The sequence below is a fragment of the Oncorhynchus gorbuscha genome, linkage group LG14, assembly GCF_021184085.1.
Source record: "Oncorhynchus gorbuscha isolate QuinsamMale2020 ecotype Even-year linkage group LG14, OgorEven_v1.0, whole genome shotgun sequence".
NCBI classification, from domain to species: domain Eukaryota; kingdom Metazoa; phylum Chordata; class Actinopteri; order Salmoniformes; family Salmonidae; genus Oncorhynchus; species Oncorhynchus gorbuscha.
The window spans coordinates 81,349,379-81,366,954 of NC_060186.1; the positions used below are offsets into that span (position 1 = coordinate 81,349,379).

The 17,576-nt window shown below is 43.4% G+C and overlaps 1 protein-coding gene across 1 annotated transcript in view; it reads right to left on the bottom strand.

The window, feature by feature from the left end:
* The window catches only part of sgk1 (serum/glucocorticoid regulated kinase 1), a 78,471-nt gene that overhangs the window by 36,761 nt on the left and 24,134 nt on the right, over positions 1-17,576 (bottom strand).

Genomic DNA, 17,576 nt, shown 5'->3' on the forward strand with positions numbered 1-17,576 from the left:
GAATTGTTGACATCTGTGGAGCTGACATTCCAGAATTGTTGACATCTGTGGAGCTGACATTCCAGAGTTGTTGACATTCCAGAGTTGTTGACATTCCAGAGTTGTTGTCATCTGTGGAGCTGACATTCCAGAGTTGTTGACATTCCCAGAATTGTTGACATTCCAGAGTTGTTGACATTCCAGAGTTGTTGACATTCCAGAGTTGTTGACATTCTTGTTGACATTCCAGAGTTGTTGTCATCTGTGGAGCTGTCATTCCAGAGTTGCTGACATTCCAGAGTTGTTGACATTCCCAGAGTTGTTGAAATTCCAGAGTTGTTGACATCTGTGGAGCTGACATTCCAGAGTTGTTGACATCTGTCATTCCCAATCCAAAGCCGAACTTCAAGAAAGTCTAGACATCGTTCATCTTTTGGGAAGACTCAAGGATCAAGACAAGAGACCGAGGACAACCATCATCCAGTTCATCAACAGATCTACACGGGATCTTCTCTGGCTGCGAGCAAAGAACAGATCTACACGGGATCTTCTCTGGAGGCGAGCGAAGAACAGATCTACACGGGATCTTCTCTGGAGGCGAGCGAAGAACAGATCTACACAGGATTTTCTCTGGATGCGAGCGAAGAACAGATCTACACGGGATCTTCTCTGGAGGCGAGCGAAGAACAGATCTACACAGGATCTTCTCTGGAGGCGAGCGAAGAACAGATCTACACGGGATCTTCTCTGGAGGCGAGCGAAGAACAGATCTACACGGGATCTTCTCTGGATGCGAGCGAAGAACAGATCTACACGGGATCTTCTCTGGATGCGAGCGAACAATTGGAGCTGTGCTGTCGATAGTTGCTGCAGATCGAAAGGAAGGTGCAAGAGTGATAATGGATGGGAAAGAAGTGCGGACAAATTTAGAAGACTTGACAAAGAGCCAGAGCCTAAGAGTTGGAACTGGAAAACACTGCCAAATTAACCGGGCGAAAAGCTGCCTTTTGTTGTAAAGACTAAACACATGAATGAGATAAGACCTACCTGAGAACTGGCATGCTAACACCGCCTACAGGCGATTAACTCCGTATTGTAAAGACTAAACACATACTACACAATATCTCCCCCTTGAGTACTACTTTGGTAATTTTATGACGTGGGCGTAAAGTTAAGTTAAGATGGAATAGAGTTAAAGGTGTATTTTAAGATATAAAAAGGATCCTAGGATTTTAGTTCTGTTTCTAATGTGATGATTGACATAGATCTCATCCTAACAAGGACATGTCCAGACAGGGACAAGGACATGTCCAGACAAGGACAAGGACATGTCCAGACAAGGACAAGGACATGCCCGGACAAGGACATGTCCAGACAAGGACAAGGACATGTCCAGACAAGGACAAGGACATGTCCAGACAAGGACAAGGACATGTCCAGACAAGGACAAGCCCAGACAGGGACAAGGACAAGTCCAGACAGGGACAAGGAAATGTCCAGACAAGGACAAGTCCAGACAAGGACAAGGACATGTCCAGACAAGGACAAGGACATGCCCGGACAAGGACATGTCCAGACAAGGACAAGGACATGTCCAGACAAGGACAAGGACATGTCCAGGAAAGGACAAGGACATGTCCAGACAAGGACAAGCCCAGACAGGGACAAGGACAAGTCCAGACAGAGACAAGGAAATGTCCAGACAAGGACAAGTCCAGACAAGGACAAGTCCAGACAGGGACAAGGACATGTCCAGACAGGGACAAGGACATGTCCAGACAGGGACAAGGACAAGTCCAGACAAGGACAAGTCCAGACAGGGACAAGGACATGTCCAGACAGGGACAAGGACATGTCCAGACAGGGACAAGGACATGTCCAGACAGGGACAAGGACATGTCCAGACAGGGACAAGTCCAGACAGGGACAAGGACAAGTCCAGACAAGGACAAGTCCAGACAGGGACAAGGACAAGGACATGTCCAGACAGGGACAAGGATATGTCCAGACAGGGACAAGGTCATGTCCAGACAGGGACAAGGTCATGTCCAGACAGGGACAAGGACATGTCCAGACAGGGACCAGGACAAGGACATGTCCAGACAGGGACAAGGACAAGGACAAGTCCAGACAGGGACAAGGACAAGTCCAGACAGGGACAAGGATCTGTCCAGACAAGGACATGCCCAGACAGGGACAAGGACAAGGACATGTCCAGACAGGGACAAGGACAAGTCCAGACAGGAACAAGGACATGTCCAGACAGGGACAAGGACAAGTCCAGACAGGGACAAGGACATGTCCAGACAGGGACAAGGACAAGTCCAGACAGGAACAAGGATATGTCCAGACAGGGACAAGGACAAGTCCAGACAGGGACAAGGACAAGTCCAGACAGGGACAAGGACAAGGACATGTCCAGACAGGGACAAGGACATGTCCAGACAGTCAAGAAATGTCTTTCTGGTTGATTTTCTAATTCATTAGAAAATAGTCAAAGTATCCATTGAATCAACTGTTGTTACTGATCATGAAGCTAAATAATTATCAGAGTTATTGCAAACTCAGTAGTCGGCTGTTGGGAGATGATAAATTCAAGATGGATGCCAAAGATTTTATATAAGAACATTTTTTAGAAAAGCTGATCTGTTTACTGTGTCTTATGGGAAATATCGGGAATTAATGAGGTTCGTAAATACGACAAACAGCCATGAAGTGAGGTAAAGAAATTGCTGAACTTAAAAGATTGAGGGTAAGACAAATGTAAGGAAATATTGTATCTAATCTCCATGGAGGACCTTGATGAATTATTTTCTTTACAACTACAACTGGACTGAATGTTGGAACAGAGCAAAAGAGGAAAATGGAGGCGTAAATGATTAGAGGAAGTGAGGAAATAAATACACAAAGTACAATTTAGAGACAAAAATCTATTTGAATGTACCTCTTTTCATAAGATAAATAGACAGTAGATGGCAAAGAAAACTCTAAAGATGCTGTATTTCAAAATAGGTCTCTATGGTAACCTTTCCACAAGTCTGTCCTACTAAGGATACTGCATGTCTGCCTGTCTAGACTCTGTCAAAGACTATTTTTTATTTTTCATTTTACCTTTATTTAACTAGGCCGGTCAGTTAAGAACAAATTCTTATTTTCAATGACGGCCTAGGAACAGTGGGTTAACTGGTCTAGGAACAGTGGGTTAACTGGTCTAGGAACAGTGGGTTAACTGGTCTAGGAACAGTGGGTTAACTGGTCTAGGAACAGAGGGTTAACTGCCTGTTCAGGGGCAGAACGACAGATTTGTACCTTGTCAGCTCGGGTATTTGAATTTTCAACCTTCCGGTTACTAGTCCAACGCTCTAATCACTTGGCTACCCTGCTACCTCTACACTCTAACCACTAGGCTACCCTGCCACCTCTACACTCTAACCACTAGGCTACCCTGCCCCCTCTACACTCTAACCACTAGTCTACCCTGCCCCCTCTACACTCTAACCACTAGTCTACCCTGCCCCCTCTACACTCTAACCACTAGGCTACCCTGCCACCTCTACACTCTAACCACGAGGCTGATGAGTAGCCTACAGTATGGTGAGTAGCCTACAGTATGATGAGTAGCCTACAGTATGGCGGGTAGTGGTGACTCAAATCTGTTGTCTACAGTATGATGAGTAGCCTACAGTATGATGAGTAGCCTACAGTATGGTGAGTAGCCTACAGTATGATGAGTAGCCTACAGTATGATGAGTAGCCTACAGTATGGTGAGTAGCCTACAGTATGATGAGTAGCCTACAGTATGGTGAGTAGCCTACAGTATGATGAGTAGCCTACAGTATGATGAGTAGCCTACAGTATGGCGGGTAGTGGTGACTCAAATCTGTTGTCTACAGTATGATGAGTAGCCTACAGTATGATGAGTAGCCTACAGTATGATGAGTAGCCTACAGTATGGTGAGTAGCCTACAGTATGATGAGTAGCCTACAGTATGATGAGTAGCCTACAGTATGGTGAGTAGCCTACAGTATGATGAGTAGCCTACAGTATGGTGAGTAGCCTACAGTATGATGAGTAGCCTACAGTATGATGAGTAGCCTACAGTATGGCGGGTAGTGGTGACTCAAATCTGTTGTCTACAGTATGATGAGTAGCCTACAGTATGATGAGTAGCCTACAGTATGATGAGTAGCCTACAGGTTGATGAGTAGCCTACAGTATGATTAGTAGCCTACAGGTTGATGAGTAGCCTAAATAGCTAATTTAGAAATATGGGTCTGTCTTTTTCTTCCCTTTTCAACATGACAAAAAAACAATGGAAATCGACAACTCTGTCTCCGACTGTCTCCGTCTGTTTCTTTCTTGTACACATTCCCCATCCCGGAATCTGTGGTAAAGAAGAATGGATGACAATTTAGCATTGACCCCCTACATTACCATCACCATGACAACCTGCCAGTAAGCTAGCATCACCATGACAACCTGCCAGTAAGCTAGCATCACCGTGATTTATATAGTTAGCTTGGCCTAGCTAGCTAACTAGCTAGTTGTTGCGTTATCCCACCAACAATAATAGCACTTGCCATCACTAATAAGTTAGCTAGTGTTTAGCTGAAAATGAACTCATATTTCTCCGTGTTTTTGATACAAGTAGGTAGTTAGCTAACGTTGACATGCTGGGTGCGTCTCACGTAATATCCTTGGGCAACATACCCTAAGAACTAGGTTCAGGGAAGATAAGACCATCGAGCCCAGCTTATATTTGCCAGTTTCAGCTAGCTAGTCAAGCTAATTGGAAGAAAAAAAATCTAAACTGATTGCATGGCTGCCTCCAACTCAATCAACAAGTTGCAGACGATACAACAGTAGTGGGCTTGATTACCAACAACGACGAGACCGCCTACAGGGAGGAGGTGAGGGCACTCGGCGTGTGGTGTCAGGAAAATATCCTCTCACTCAACATCAACAAAACAAAGGAGATGATTGTGGACTTCAGGAAACAGCAGAGGGAGCACACCCCTATCCACATTGACGGGCCGCAGTGGAGAAGGTGGAAAGCTTCAAGTTCCTCGGCGTACACATCACAGGCAAATTTAATTGGTCCACCCACACAGACAGCATGGTGAAGAAGGCGCAACAGCACCTCTTCAACCTCAGGAGGCTGAAGAAATTTGGCTTGTGACCTAAAGCCCTGTCAAACTTTTACAGATGCACAATCGAGAGCATCCTGTCGGGGGCTGTATCACCGCCTGGTACGGCAACTGCACCGCCCTCAACCGTAAAGCTCTCCAGAGGGTAGTGAGGTCTGCCCAACGCATCACCAGGGGCAAACTACCTGCCCTCCAGGACACCTACAGCACCCGATGTCACAGGAAGGCCATAAAGTTTTGGGCCTGAGCATCAGGCTCCAGAGCTCTTCATTGCAGAGTTTTGGGGTCTGAGCATCCAGAGCTCTTTATTGCAGAGTTTTGGGCCTGAGCATCAGACTGCAGAGCTCTTTATTACAGAGTTTTGTCAATGACGTGGTCGGTTTTGAATAATATTTATTCATGTGGTTTGTGCTGGCTGAAATACGGTGCGTTGAGATGCTATTGGAAACTTTTGTAACAAACATTTAACATTCATTGTTACCCCTCTGCAGTTACAGACTGCAACCTGTTACATGTTGATTTAATTTGTTGTTCAAACAGTGTAATTATGAATTATTACAATTTATTTTAATTTTATTACATATGTATACATAACAAAATATAAACTCAACATGCAAAGTGTTGGTCCCGTGTTTCATGAGCTGAAATAAAAGATCCCAGAAATGTTTCATTTAGACAAAAAGCTGTTTTCTCTCAAATGTTGAGCACAAATGTGTTTACATCCCTGTTAGTGAGCATTTCTCCTTTTACCAAGATAATCCATCCACCTGACAGGTGTGGCATATCAAGAAGTGGATTAAACAGCATGGTCATTACACAGGTGCACCTTGGGCTGGGGACAGTAAAAGGCCACTCTAAAATGTGCAGTTTTGTCACACAACACAATGCCACAGATGTCTCAAGTTATGAAGGAGCATGTAAATGGCATGCTGACTGCAGGAATGTCCACCAGAGCTGTTGCTCAGAGGATTTTATGTTCATTTCTCTACCTTAAGCCGCTGTAACGTCGTTTTAGAGAATTTGGCAGTACATCCAACAGTCCTCACATCCACAGACCACATCTAACCACCCCAGCCCATGACCTCCACATCCACATCTAACCACCCCAGCCCATGACCTCCACATCCACATCTAACCACCCCAGCCCATGACCTCCACATCCACATCTAACCACCCCAGCCCATGACCTCCACACATCCACAGACCACATCTAACCACCCCAGCCCATGACCTCCACATCCACATCTAACCACCCCAGCCCATGACCTCCACATCCACATCTAACCACCCCAGCCCATGACCTCCACATCCACATCTAACCACCCCAGCCCATGACCTCCACACATCCACAGACCACATCTAACCACCCCAGCCCATGACCTCCACATCCACATCTAACCACCCCAGCCCATGACCTCCACATCCACATCTAACCACCCCAGCCCATGACCTCCACATCCACAGACCACATCTAACCACCCCAGCCCATGACCTCCACATCCACATCTAACCACCCCAGCCCATGACCTCCACATCCACATCTAACCACCCCAGCCCATGACCTCCACATCCACATCTAACCACCCCAGCCCATGACCTCCACATCCACATCTAACCACCCCAGCCCATGACCTCCACATCCACATCTAACCACCCCAGCCCATGACCTCCACATCCACATCTAACCACCCCAGCCCATGACCTCCACATCCACATCTAACCACCCCAGCCCATGACCTCCACACATCCACAGACCACATCTAACCACCCCAGCCCATGACCTCCACATCCACATCTAACCACCCCAGCCCATGACCTCCACATCCACATCTAACCACCCCAGCCCATGACCTCCACATCCACATCTAACCACCCCAGCCCATGACCTCCACATCCACATCTAACCACCCCAGCCCATGACCTCCACATCCGGCTTCTTCACCTGGTCTGAGACCAGCCACATGGACGGCTAATGAAACGGAGGAGTATTTCTGTAATAAAGCCCTTTTGAGGGGGAGTAAAAACATATTCTGATTGGCTGGGCATGGCTCCCCAGTAGGTGGACTAACAAAGAGTCACGTCACTGAACAACAACCAAAATTAAACGGGGGGGGGGGCTAGGCGGGGTTAGGAGGGGTTCTGAGAGACACTCATGGGTGTGTCCACTGAAAGTTCCATAGCAACAACAACTGGGACCTAAAAGACGCCCACCCACCGAGGCAAACAAAAGAAAAGCCCACACCAAACTTAAAGACCAAACTTAAAGACCAAACTTAGAAAGACCAAACTTATAAAGACCAAACTTATAAAGACCAAACTTATAAAGACCAAACTTAAAGACCAAACTTAAAGACCAAACTTAAAGACCAAACTTAAAGACCAAACTTATAAAGACCAAACTTATAAAGACCAAACTTAAAGACCAAACTTAAAGACCAAACTTATAAAGACCAAACTTATAAAGACCAAACTTAAAAACCAAACTTATAAAGACCAAACTTAAAGACCAAACTTATAAAGACCAAACTTAAAGACCAAACTTAAAGACCAAACTTAAAGACCAAACTTAAAGACCAAACTTATAAAGACCAAACTTAAAGACCAAACTTAAAGACCAAACTTAAAGACCAAACTTATAAAGACCAAACTTATAAAGACCAAACTTAAAGACCAAACTTATAAAGACCAAACTTAAAGACCAAACTTAAAGACCAAACTTAAAGACCAAACTTATAAAGACCAAACTTAAAGACCAAACTTAAAGACCAAACTTAAAGACCAAACTTATAAAGACCAAACTTAAAGACCAAACTTAAAGACCAAACTTATAAAGACCAAACTTATAAAGACCAAACTTATAAAGACCAAACTTAAAGACCAAACTTAAAGACCAAACTTAAAGACCAAACTTAAAGACCAAACTTAAAGACCAAACTTATAAAGACCAAACTTATAAAGACCAAACTTAAAGACCAAACTTAAAGACCAAACTTAAAGACCAAACTTATAAAGACCAAACTTATAAAGACCAAACTTAAAGACCAAACTTAAAGACAGGAAGGAAAGAAAGGTGGAGAAAAACGGAAAATCAAGAAAATCAGATTGGAGGAAAATTGGGAACTAAAAGAGTTGACCCACCATATCCGTCAAGACAACTGGAGCACTGGGCCAGACACTCTTAAATATAACCTGGGCCAGACACTCTTAAATATCACCTGGGCCAGACACTCTTAAATATCACCTGGGCCAGACACTCTTAAATATCACCTGGGCCAGACACTCTTAAATATCACCTGGGCCAGACACTCTTAAATATCACCTGGGCCAGACACTCTTAAATATCACCTGGACCAGACACTCTTAAATATCACCTGGACCAGACACTCTTAAATATCACCTGGACCAGACACTCTTAAATATCACCTGGGCCAGACACTCTTAAATATCACCTGGGCCAGACACTCTTAAATATCACCTGGGCCAGACACTCTTAAAAATCACCTGGGCCAGACACTCTTAAATATCACCTGGGCCAGACACTCTTAAATATCACCTGGGCCAGACACTCTTAAATATCACCTGGGCCAGACGCTCTTAAATGTCACCTGGGCCAGACACTCTTAAATATCACCTGGGCCAGACACTCTTAAATATCACCTGGGCCAGACACTCTTAAATATCACCTGAGCCAGACACTCTTAAATATCACCTGGGCCAGACACTCTTAAATATCACCTGGGCCAGACACTCTTAAATAACACCTAGGCCAGACACTCTTAAATAACACCTAAGCCAGACACTCTTAAATATCACCTGGGCCAGACACTCTTAAATATCACCTGGGCCAGACACTCTTAAATATCACCTGGGCCAGACACTCTTAAATATCACCTGGGCCAGACACTCTTAAATATCACCTGGGCCAGACACTCTTAAATATAACCTGGGCCAGACACTCTTAAAAATCACCTGGGCCAGACACTCTTAAATATCACCTGGGCCAGACACTCTTAAAAATCACCTGGGCCAGACACTTAAATATCACCTGGGCCAGACACTCTTAAATATCACCTGGGCCAGACACTCTTAAATATCACCTGGGCCAGAAACTCTTAAATATCAACGCTGTCTCCAATTATATCTCTGAATCTGTTCCCCTTCCTTCCTACGCCCCTCTCTCTGTCTCCCCTCTCTCTGTATCTCCTCTCTCTGTCTCCCCTCTCTCTGTATCTCCTCTCTCTGTCTCCCCTCTCTCTGTATCTCCTCTCCCTGTCTCCCCTCTCTCTGTCTCTCCTCTCCCTGTCTCTCCTCTCCCTGTCTCCCCTCTCTCTGTCTCCCCTCTCTCTGTCCCCTCTCTCCCTGTCTCCCCTCTCTCTATCTCCCCTCTCTCTGTCTCCCCTCTCTCTGTCTCCCCTCTCTCTGTCTCCCCTCTCTCTTTCTCCCCTCTCTCTGTCTCCCCTCTCTCTATCTCCCCTCTCTCTGTCTCCTCTGTCTCCTCTGTCTTCCCTCGCTCTGTCTCCCCTCTCTCTGTCTCTCCTCTCTCTGTCTTCCCTCTCTCTATCTCCCCTCTCTCTGTCTCCTCTGTCTCCTCTGTCTTCCCTCTCTCTATCTCCCCTCTCTCTGTCTCCCCTCTCTCTGTCTCCTCTGTCTCCTCTGTCTTCCCTCTCTCTGTCTCCCCTCTCTCTATCTCCCCTCTCTCTGTCTCCCCTCTCTGTCTCCCCTCTCTCTGTCTCCCCTCTCTCTGTCTCCTCTGTCTTCCCTCTCTCTGTCTCCCCTCTCTCTGTCTCCCCTCTCTTTGTCTCCCCTCTCTCTGTCTCCCCTTTCTCTGGCTCCCCTCTCTATATATCTCCTCTCTCTGTCTCCCCTCTCTCTGTCTCCCCTCTCTCTGTCTCCCCTCTCTCTGTCTCCCCTCTCTCTGTCTCCTCTGTCTCCTCTGTCTTCCCTCTCTCTGTCTCCCCTGTCTCCTCTGTCTTCCCTCTCTCTGTCTCCCCTCTCTCTATCTCCCCTCTCTCTGTCTCCCCTCTCTCTGTCTTCCCTCTCTCTGTCTTCCCTCTCTCTGTCTTCCCTCTCTCTGTCTCCCCTCTCTCTGTCTCCCCTCTCTCTGTCTCCCCTCTCTCTGTCTACCCTCTCTCTGTCTCCCCTCTCTCCTCTCAGTTAGAGGTTAGTTAGAGGCACCAGTGAGAGCATCCTGACTGGCTGTATCACCGCCTGGTATGACAACTGCTTGATCGCAAGGCGCTACAGAGGCTAGTGCGTACGGCCCAGTATATCACCGAGGCCAAGTTTCCTGCCATCCAGGACCTCTACACCAGGCGGTGTCAGAGGAAAGCCCTAAAAATTGTCAGACTCCAGCCACCAAAGTCATAGACTGTCCAGCAAGGCAAGCGGTACCGATGCACCGAGTCTGGAGCCAACAGGACCCTAAACAGCGTCTACCACCCCAAGCAATGAGACTATTACAGAGTTAACCAAATAGCTACCCAGAGTTTCTGCATTTTTCCATTTTGCACTAACTCTTGATTCATCACATATAGTTCAGCTGCTGTTTGTTATCTATCCTGTTGCCTAGTAACTTTATCCCTACCTATGTGAACATAATGTATCTACCTCAATTACCTCGTACCCCTGCACATTGACTCAGTACTGGTACCCTGTTGACAGAGCCAAGTTATCATTGACTCAGTACTGGTACCCAGTGTATATAACCAAGTTATCATTGACTCAGTACTGGTACCCTGTGTATATAACCAAGTTATCATTGACTCAGTACTGGTACCCTGTGTATATAACCAAGTTATCATTGACTCAGTACTGGTACCCAGTGTATATAGCCAAGTTATCATTGACTCAGTACTGGTACCCAGTGTATATAACCTAGTTATCATTGACTCAGTACTGGTACCCTGTGTATATAACCAAGTTATCATTGACTCAGTACTGGTACCCAGTGTATATAGCCAAGTTATCATTGACTCAGTACTGGTACCCAGTGTATATAACCTAGTTATCATTGACTCAGTACTGGTACCCAGTGTATATAACCAAGTTATCATTGACTCAGTACTGGTACCCAGTGTATATAACCAAGTTATCATTGACTCAGTACTGGTACCCAGTGTATATAACCAAGTTATCATTGACTCAGTACTGGTACCCTGTGTATATAACCAAGTTATCATTGACTCAGTACTGGTACCCTGTGTATATAACCAAGTTATCATTGACTCAGTACTGGTACCCAGTGTATATAGCCAAGTTATCATTGACTCAGTACTGGTACCCAGTGTATATAACCTAGTTATCATTGACTCAGTACTGGTACCCTGTGTATATAACCAAGTTATCATTGACTCAGTACTGGTACCCAGTGTATATAGCCAAGTTATCATTGACTCAGTACTGGTACCCAGTGTATATAACCTAGTTATCATTGACTCAGTACTGGTACCCAGTGTATATAACCAAGTTATCATTGACTCAGTACTGGTACCCAGTGTATATAACCAAGTTATCATTGACTCAGTACTGGTACCCAGTGTATATAACCAAGTTATCATTGACTCAGTACTGGTACCCAGTGTATATAACCAAGTTATCATTGACTCAGTACTGGTACCCAGTGTATATAACCAAGTTATCATTGACTCAGTACTGGTACCCAGTGTATATAACCAAGTTATCATTGACTCAGTACTGGTACCCTGTGTATATAACCAAGTTATCATTGACTCAGTACTGGTACCCTGTGTATATAACCAAGTTATCATTGACTCAGTACTGGTACCCAGTGTATATAACCAAGTTATCATTGACTCAGTACTGGTACCCAGTGTATATAACCAAGTTATCATTGACTCAGTACTGGTACCCTGTGTATATAACCAAGTTATCATTGACTCAGTACTGGTACCCAGTGTATATAACCAAGTTATCATTGACTCAGTACTGGTACCCAGTGTATATAGCCAAGTTATCATTGACTCAGTACTGGTACCCTGTGTATATAACCAAGTTATCATTGACTCAGTACTGGTACCCTGTGTATATAACCAAGTTATCATTGACTCAGTACTGGTACCCAGTGTATATAACCAAGTTATCATTGACTCAGTACTGGTACCCAGTGTATATAGCCAAGTTATCATTGACTCAGTACTGGTACCCTGTGTATATAACCAAGTTATCATTGACTCAGTACTGGTACCCTGTGTATATAACCAAGTTATCATTGACTCAGTACTGGTACCCTGTGTATATAACCAAGTTATCATTGACTCAGTACTGGTACCCTGTGTATATAACCAAGTTATCATTGACTCAGTACTGGTACCCAGTGTATATAGCCAAGTTATCATTGACTCAGTACTGGTACCCAGTGTATATAACCTAGTTATCATTGACTCAGTACTGGTACCCTGTGTATATAACCAAGTTATCATTGACTCAGTACTGGTACCCAGTGTATATAGCCAAGTTATCATTGACTCAGTACTGGTACCCAGTGTATATAACCTAGTTATCATTGACTCAGTACTGGTACCCAGTGTATATAACCAAGTTATCATTGACTCAGTACTGGTACCCAGTGTATATAACCAAGTTATCATTGACTCAGTACTGGTACCCAGTGTATATAACCTAGTTATCATTGACTCAGTACTGGTACCCAGTGTATATAACCAAGTTATCATTGACTCAGTACTGGTACCCAGTGTATATAACCAAGTTATCATTGACTCAGTACTGGTACCCAGTGTATATAACCAAGTTATCATTGACTCAGTACTGGTACCCTGTGTATATAACCAAGTTATCATTGACTCAGTACTGGTACCCAGTGTATATAACCAAGTTATCATTGACTCAGTACTGGTACCCAGTGTATATAACCAAGTTATCATTGACTCAGTACTGGTACCCTGTGTATATAACCAAGTTATCATTGACTCAGTACTGGTACCCTGTGTATATAACCAAGTTATCATTGACTCAGTACTGGTACCCAGTGTATATAACCAAGTTATCATTGACTCAGTACTGGTACCCAGTGTATATAGCCAAGTTATCATTGACTCAGTACTGGTACCCTGTGTATATAACCAAGTTATCATTGACTCAGTACTGGTACCCAGTGTATATAACCAAGTTATCATTGACTCAGTACTGGTACCCAGTGTATATAACCAAGTTATCATTGACTCAGTACTGGTACCCAGTGTATATAGCCAAGTTATCATTGACTCAGTACTGGTACCCAGTGTATATAGCCAAGTTATCATTGACTCAGTACTGGTACCCAGTGTATATAGCCAAGTTATCATTGACTCAGTACTGGTACCCAGTGTATATAGCCTAGTTATCATTGACTCAGTACTGGTACCCAGTGTATATAGCCAAGTTATCATTGACTCAGTACTGGTACCCAGTGTATATAGCCAAGTTATCATTGACTCAGTACTGGTACCCAGTGTATATAGCCTAGTTATCATTGACTCAGTACTGGTACCCAGTGTATATAGCCTAGTTATCATTGACTCAGTACTGGTACCCAGTGTATATAGCCTAGTTATCATTGACTCAGTACTGGTACCCAGTGTATATAGCCTAGTTATCATTGACTCAGTACTGGTACCCAGTGTATATAGCCTAGTTATCATTGACTCAGTACTGGTACCCAGTGTATATAGCCTAGTTATCATTGACTCAGTACTGGTACCCAGTGTATATAGCCTAGTTATCATTGACTCAGTACTGGTACCCAGTGTATATAGCCAAGTTATCATTGACTCAGTACTGGTACCCAGTGTATATAGCCTAGTTATCATTGACTCAGTACTGGTACCCAGTGTATATAGCCTAGTTATCATTGACTCAGTACTGGTACCCAGTGTATATAGCCTAGTTATCATTGACTCAGTACTGGTACCCAGTGTATATAACCTAGTTATCATTGACTCAGTACTGGTACCCAGTGTATATAGCCTAGTTATCATTGACTCAGTACTGGTACCCAGTGTATATAGCCTAGTTATCATTGACTCAGTACTGGTACCCAGTGTATATAGCCTAGTTATCATTGACTCAGTACTGGTACCCAGTGTATATAGCCTAGTTATCATTGACTCAGTACTGGTACCCAGTGTATATAGCCTAGTTATCATTGACTCAGTACTGGTACCCAGTGTATATAGCCAAGTTATCATTGACTCAGTACTGGTACCCTGTGTATATAGCCTAGTTATCATTGACTCAGTACTGGTACCCAGTGTATATAGCCTAGTTATCATTGACTCAGTACTGGTACCCAGTGTATATAACCAAGTTATCATTGACTCAGTACTGGTACCCAGTGTATATAACCAAGTTATCATTGACTCAGTACTGGTACCCAGTGTATATAACCTAGTTATCATTGACTCAGTACTGGTACCCTGTGTATATAGCCTAGTTATCATTGACTCAGTACTGGTACCCTGTGTATATAGCCAAGTTATCATTGACTCAGTACTGGTACCCAGTGTATATAACCAAGTTATCATTGACTCAGTACTGGTACCCAGTGTATATAGCCTAGTTATCATTGACTCAGTACTGGTACCCAGTGTATATAACCAAGTTATCATTGACTCAGTACTGGTACCCAGTGTATATAACCAAGTTATCATTGACTCAGTACTGGTACCCAGTGTATATAACCTAGTTATCATTGACTCAGTACTGGTACCCTGTGTATATAGCCTAGTTATCATTGACTCAGTACTGGTACCCAGTGTATATAGCCAAGTTATCATTGACTCAGTACTGGTACCCAGTGTATATAACCTAGTTATCATTGACTCAGTACTGGTACCCAGTGTATATAGCCTAGTTATCATTGACTCAGTACTGGTACCCTGTGTATATAGCCAAGTTATCATTGACTCAGTACTGGTACCCAGTGTATATAGCCTAGTTATCATTGACTCAGTACTGGTACCCAGTGTATATAGCCTAGTTATCATTGACTCAGTACTGGTACCCTGTGTATATAGCCTAGTTATCATTGACTCAGTACTGGTACCCAGTGTATATAGCCTAGTTATCATTGACTCAGTACTGGTACCCAGTGTATATAGCCTAGTTATCATTGACTCAGTACTGGTACCCAGTGTATATAGCCTAGTTATCATTGACTCAGTACTGGTACCCTGTGTATATAGCCTAGTTATCATTGACTCAGTACTGGTACCCAGTGTATATAACCTAGTTATCATTGACTCAGTACTGGTACCCAGTGTATATAGCCTAGTTATCATTGACTCAGTACTGGTACCCAGTGTATATAACCTAGTTATCATTGACTCAGTACTGGTACCCAGTGTATATAACCAAGTTATCATTGACTCAGTACTGGTACCCAGTGTATATAACCTAGTTATCATTGACTCAGTACTGGTACCCAGTGTATATAGCCTAGTTATCATTGACTCAGTACTGGTACCCAGTGTATATAACCAAGTTATCATTGACTCAGTACTGGTACCCAGTGTATATAACCTAGTTATCATTGACTCAGTACTGGTACCCAGTGTATATAGCCTAGTTATCATTGACTCAGTACTGGTACCCAGTGTATATAACCAAGTTATCATTGACTCAGTACTGGTACCCAGTGTATATAGCCAAGTTATCATTGACTCAGTACTGGTACCCAGTGTATATAACCTAGTTATCATTGACTCAGTACTGGTACCCAGTGTATATAGCCAAGTTATCATTGACTCAGTACTGGTACCCAGTGTATATAGCCTAGTTATCATTGACTCAGTACTGGTACCCAGTGTATATAGCCAAGTTATCATTGACTCAGTACTGGTACCCAGTGTATATAGCCAAGTTATCATTGACTCAGTACTGGTACCCAGTGTATATAGTCAAGTTATCATTGACTCAGTACTGGTAACATGTGTATATAGCCTAGTTATCATTGACTCAGTACTGGTACCCAGTGTATATAGCCTAGTTATCATTGACTCAGTACTGGTACCCAGTGTATATAGCCTAGTTATCATTGACTCAGTACTGGTACCCAGTGTATATAGCCTAGTTATCATTGACTCAGTACTGGTACCCAGTGTATATAGCCTAGTTATCATTGACTCAGTACTGGTACCCTGTGTATATAGCCTAGTTATCATTGACTCAGTACTGGTACCCAGTGTATATAACCCAGTTATCATTGACTCAGTACTGGTACCCAGTGTATATAGCCTAGTTATCATTGACTCAGTACTGGTACCCAGTGTATATAACCTAGTTATCATTGACTCAGTACTGGTACCCAGTGTATATAACCAAGTTATCATTGACTCAGTACTGGTACCCAGTGTATATAACCTAGTTATCATTGACTCAGTACTGGTACCCAGTGTATATAGCCTAGTTATCATTGACTCAGTACTGGTACCCAGTGTATATAACCAAGTTATCATTGACTCAGTACTGGTACCCAGTGTATATAACCTAGTTATCATTGACTCAGTACTGGTACCCAGTGTATATAGCCTAGTTATCATTGACTCAGTACTGGTACCCAGTGTATATAGCCTAGTTATCATTGACTCAGTACTGGTACCCAGTGTATATAACCTAGTTATCATTGACTCAGTACTGGTACCCAGTGTATATAACCTAGTTATCATTGACTCAGTACTGGTACCCAGTGTATATAACCAAGTTATCATTGACTCAGTACTGGTACCCAGTGTATATAACCTAGTTATCATTGACTCAGTACTGGTACCCAGTGTATATAGCCTAGTTATCATTGACTCAGTACTGGTACCCAGTGTATATAGCCTAGTTATCATTGACTCAGTACTGGTACCCAGTGTATATAACCTAGTTATCATTGACTCAGTACTGGTACCCAGTGTATATAACCTAGTTATCATTGACTCAGTACTGGTACCCAGTGTATATAACCAAGTTATCATTGACTCAGTACTGGTACCCTGTGTATATAACCTAGTTATCATTGACTCAGTACTGGTACCCAGTGTATACCCTAGTTATCATTGACTCAGTACTGGTACCCAGTGTATATAACCTAGTTATCATTGACTCAGTACTGGTACCCAGTGTATATAACCAAGTTATCATTGACTCAGTACTGGTACCCAGTGTATATAACCAAGTTATCATTGACTCAGTACTGGTACCCAGTGTATATAACCAAGTTATCATTGACTCAGTACTGGTACCCTGTGTATATAACCAAGTTATCATTGACTCAGTACTGGTACCCAGTGTATATAACCAAGTTATCATTGACTCAGTACTGGTACCCTGTGTATATAACCAAGTTATCATTGACTCAGTACTGGTACCCTGTGTATATAACCAAGTTATCATTGACTCAGTACTGGTACCCTGTGTATATAACCAAGTTATCATTGACTCAGTACTG